Genomic DNA, 5542 nt, shown 5'->3' on the forward strand with positions numbered 1-5542 from the left:
CAGAGAGATTAGAAAGGCCCTTCCCTTTGTAAACTGATAATAAGGGATCTAATAAGGAATCACTATTTGGGTTTTTTATGTATACATTTACAAAGTCAAAGTTAGAGGCCTTGGCCAACTACCGAAGCAAGTTTAAATTGTTATAAATCTATGAAATTTTTAATCTGAGAATTAAGATGAAGATGATGGGCGGCCATCGGTGGATCGCAGCCGCCAAAATGAAATTCAATCCCTTCGTGACTTCTGACCGAAGCAAGAACCGCAAACGGCATTTCAATGCACCTTCTCACATTCGGAGGAAGATCATGTCTTCCTCTCTTTCCAAAGAACTGAGACAGAAGTATAATGTTCGGTCTATGCCCATTCGAAAGGATGATGAAGTTCAGGTTGTTCGAGGACACTACAAAGGCCAGCAGATTGGCAAAGTGGTCCAAGTGTACAGGAAGAAATACGTCATCTACATTGATTGAGTCCAGCGAGAGAAGGCTAACGGCACAACTGTGCATGTGGGCATCCACCCCAGCAAGGTAGTTATCACCAGGCTAAAGCTGGACAAGGACCGCAAGAAGATCCTGGAGAGGAAAGCCAAGTCCCGGCAAGTAGGAAAGGAGAAGGGCAAATACAAAGAAGAAACGATTGAGAAGATGCAGGAGTAGAGACATCTCATGCACGGTTTTCATTAAAGAATGCTTAAGTAAAAAAAAAAAAAAAAAAAAAAAAGATGAAGATGATGATGTCATCCAGGAAAAGAAATGTCATCAAAACTCTACTGTGGTGAAGAAACAACATCAGAGGGTGACTTGAATTCAGAGAAAAGGAAGAGTTAAAAATGAAGAGTAGGAAATTGGAATGGGGAGGGGGAGGAGGGAGAAGGCAGGAGGAAGAGGAGGGAGAAGGCAGGAGGAGGAGGAGGGAGAAGGCAGGAGGAGATGAGAGCTTGGATTCAAAAGAACACAAGTATAACGTGTGTGTGTGTGTGTGTGTGTGTGTGTGTGTGTGTGTGTGTGTTCGCTCATCTTTCAGTTCTATCAGTATTCCAAAGACTGACTACGATACAAACTAATACTTTAGCAGTGAACTGTTGAGTTGGTGATACGCATGAAGATAACATTATAACTTTAACATAAAAAGAGAGGAATGAAGAGGGCTAGGAATAGTTTCTATATTTTATTGGAATTGAGGTTTTGGAAGTATAAAACAGATTTAGATAATTCAATGTGTATATAATAATCTACAGGACAAAGGGAAAAACCATTTTAGACTATACTCTAAAAGTTATTAAAGTTGAAATATTAGACCAGGAAAATCCACTTAGTGGAATACAAACACATAAAATAGAGTCTGGAAATGTAGTTCAGAGGTCAAACACCTGCCTAGCACTTTCAAAGCCCTGAATTTAATTAATCCCATTGTTGGGGCAGGGAAGAAAAAGAAAGAAAGACAAAATAAGGGGAAAAACAAGGCATGAGAAAAATAAAACTTGAACATAGTTATGAGACTAACCACATTGGTAACTACAAGTAAAATTAGATTTAACAGTGTAATCAAAATGTGAACATGTCATTACATTGTATTACCAATCAAGATATAATTGTGTGATAGCTATAATAGATATCCTTTATATTCAAATGCACAGAATGAAAGCAAGATATCAGGTAAATAGAAATAGGAGAGTTGGAATAAACATGACTTCTTAAAAAACTGTCCATATTTTATAATGATAAAGTTAATTCATTAGGAAGACCTAGCCATAGTCAACATAGGCACCAAAAGGAGACCCTAAGTAGCATTAACCAAAAATTGGAACAAATATAGAAACATAATTTACAAAATTCAATGCCACACTTTTGATAATAGATTTGACAAGAAATCAGAAGATCAACATGAAAATAGCTGACCTGAAAACTCCTACACAGCTACTACACCCACGGCATCTCCAGCACTGCACACAACATCAGAACACATGGATTGTCCTGTGCAGCTAGAATAAGCCATGAGACAAGTCTCAATAAACAGGAAGAGACTAAAGCTGCACAATAGAATTGTCACCATAGAACCAAACTTGACAGCAACAGCATAAAAACACAAGACATTCACACACAGACCAAAATGAAGCACAACTCCTAACCAATCAATGGGTCAGAAGCAGAGTCATTGAGAAGTTAGAAAATATCAGATGAATGAAAGCAAAAGCACAACAAAAATGTATCAAATGTCAGATATCTATAGCTTTAATAATATAAGGTATTTTAAAAGAGAAAGATTGCAAGTAAAATAGAAAGCAGGGAAATTATACCCAAGTCAAGTAAAATGAATACAATAACAAGCATTAGGTCAGGAATGGTATAAAACAGACTATAGCTATCAATAATAGAAAAACACCAATTTTGAATATTTAAAAGGAGCATATATATATATGTATGTCAGCAAACCTTTAGCCAAAAAGAGAAAAAAGGGTTAAATTAAAGAGGTAAAATCAGGGGTTGGAGAGATGACTCCATAGTTAAGAACATTTGTTGCCCTTACAGAGGACTACTGTTCAGTTCCCAGCACCTATAAAAGATGACTAACAACCATCTGTAACTTCAAGTCCAGAAGAGATGATACCCTCTTCTGGTCTCTTCAGGCTGCATGCCCATGCTGCACAGACATAACATGCAGGCACAATAGCCATGTGCATAAAAGAAAAGGAAATTAATCTCTAAAAACAAGATGCAAAATCATTGCTGGAAGAAATGAGAAGGGAGCCTAAGAGTCCCCCAGAAAACCCTTTCTAAGAAGTAGCAGGATATAAAATTAACACAGGAAAACAGTGAGCTCCTGGTCTACCGTCAGCAAACATGCAAGCAGTGAAGACACGAGAAGAAACAGGTTCAAAAACAACTAGATGCCTAGGAATGAACATAAGCAACAAAGTAAAAGATTGCCACCATGAAATTTTTAACAGACTGAAGACTCTAGATTGGCAGAGCCTCTTTGTGAAAATGGCTACATTACCAAAAGTGATACAGATTCAACACAGTCCCTTCCCAAACCCCAACACCATTCCTTACAGAACTAGAAAAAGAATCCTAAAATTTCTATGAAGCACAAAAATAAAAAATAAAAAATAAATAGAAAAAAAAGAAAAAGAAAAATCCTGGCAATATCAAAATACCCAACCTCACACGGCATTACAGAAATATAGTGGCAAGGTCAGCAGGACTCTGGCACCTTAACGGACACATATAGCAGGGGAACTGGAGAGGGGACCCAGAAATGAACCCACACAGCAGCAAAATCGTCAAGAACACTCAGTGAAGACAAGGCCGCCTTTTCAAAACTGGTCCTGGGAAACCTTGATTTCCATGTGTAGAAGAGCAGCTCCAGGGCTATCTCCTGATCCTACACAACATCAGATCAGAGCAGATCAGAGGCCTTATTTTAAGACGTAAAACTTGAAAATTGCTAAAAGAAAACATAGAAAAATATTTCAAAATAAAGGCACACGAAGACTAGGAGTTTCTAAAAATGACTTCAAAGAACACACCAAATGCTTCCAAGAATCAGCAAGTGGAACTATATGAAATTTAGAAGCTCTGTGTGGCAGAAAAACAAAAACCAAAAACAAAAAAAAACAAACAAAAAAAACACTTATTGAAGGAGACAAGATCGGCTATAGAACGAGGGAAAACATCTTTCTCCAAATGTACATCAGGCCAGATTATTATCTAAGACATAGAAAGAACAGAAAATTTAAATATCAACGCAATGAAATCACTAAACTAACAAATTAGTTCACAAAAGAATGGACAAATCTCAAACCAAGAAATACAAATATAACCAATAAATACTTGAAAATGTGTTCAGCATCTTTAGCCTTCAGGGAAATCCAGGATAAGACTGAGCTGACCTTCGATCCCCAACCCCCTAGTTAGAACTCCTCCCATCAACAAACAAACAACAACAGTGTAGATCAAGTTTCCAGGCAAGCAGAACCCCTATACACTGCTGGTGTGTGGCCACTATGGAAACCAGGATGGACGTTTAAAAGAAGAGACTAAAAGCAGAACCTCCACAGGGCCAGCCAGCTATAGTCCTTGGGAGCAGATTGTATTCTCAAAAGACTCTAAGTAAGCTGAGCACAGTGCTACTGCACATCTATATTTACTACGATAGAGACACAAAATTCAGGAAATGGAACCACCCTGGAGGTCCATCCACAGACAAATGGATAAACAAGATGCAGTATGTACACAAGACAGAATTGTACACAGTCAGAAAGGACAATGGAGCTGGGAGCTTTTTAGGAAGCTGAATGAAACCAGAAATACCGTTAAGTGAAATAAGCCAAACATAGGAAGACACACATATGTGAAAAACTTAATTTTAAATTATACATGTGTACATATTTTTGTGTCTATACATGTGAGAGAAGGTCCCAAAACTAGAAAGTGATCATGAGAAGAGAGGAAGTGAGTTTTAAAAGTGTGGGGGGGAAATACAGGAACAGAATACAGCTGATAAGAAAACAGATAAGGAGGAGGAGGGATGGAATGGGGGTCTAGGAATGGGAAATTGGAAAAGGGGATGGCATCTGAAATGTAAATAAATAAAATATCCAATAATTTAAAAAAAAAACAGATAAGAAGGCAAGAGTAACTGAGTGAAGACAGGGAGGCAGCCGGAGGGGGAGGAGGGGAATTGATGAGAACAAACTACAGTAACCATAGTAACCATATATATGAAGATCCCACAGTGAGATCCATTACTTTTTCTGCTAACTAAAATCCTAATTTAAAAAAAACATAGAAAAACTATCTAGACAATGGTATCTCTCAATATGGAATTTTCATGCATGTGGAGTTTCTTTCGTGGATGATAAAAAAATCCCCTGGACTTAGATTGCAGTGATGCTGTACAGCTCCTGTAGACCAAAGGAGCCCTCGAACTGTACATGTAAACTGGTAAAAAAAATTATGTGGCTTATTTCAATAGTAAGTTTGTTTTTTTGTAACAAGAGCCAAGTGGGCAGAGAGAGCGGGAGAGGATGTGCCATGGACAGAAGATGTTCAGGGACAGCAGACTGCAAATGCAGCACAGCCATTGTCAGGCCCCAGTGAAACGGAACCTGTAAAAAAGGTCCACGGAGTGGGAACATAGACAGCGAGAACATCAGCAGAAAGAGTTAGAACCCTAACTTAATATCAGGCCCCCAATGGCAGGCAGGGATGCATATTCTGATGCCGATGATGAGGGATAACGGGATGTTACCTTAATTCTGCACCATTTTCTCCCCAAGAAACACAGCAGTTTTCAATTCAAAATTACCAAGAACTGTTACCAGGACAGAGCTGTCCTTCAGAAAGAAGACTTTCTAAAACAACCACCACCATCACCAACACCTCCACCATCACCATCATCACCACCAACACCACCAACACCACCAGTAACACCACCAACACCACCATCATCACCACCAGCAACACCACCAACACCACCATCACTACCAGCAACACCACCAACACCATCACCACCAGCAACACTAACACCACCAGCAACA

General features: G+C 38.8%; 1 pseudogene; it reads left to right on the forward strand.

Moving 5' to 3' along the window:
* The first annotated feature begins 201 nt into the window (after positions 1-201).
* Positions 202-656, forward strand: LOC114618380 (annotated as a pseudogene).
* Positions 657-5542: the final 4886 nt, after the last annotated feature.

The sequence above is a fragment of the Grammomys surdaster genome, unplaced genomic scaffold (assembly GCF_004785775.1).
Source record: "Grammomys surdaster isolate TR1022 unplaced genomic scaffold, NIH_TR_1.0 141, whole genome shotgun sequence".
Taxonomy (NCBI): domain Eukaryota; kingdom Metazoa; phylum Chordata; class Mammalia; order Rodentia; family Muridae; genus Grammomys; species Grammomys surdaster.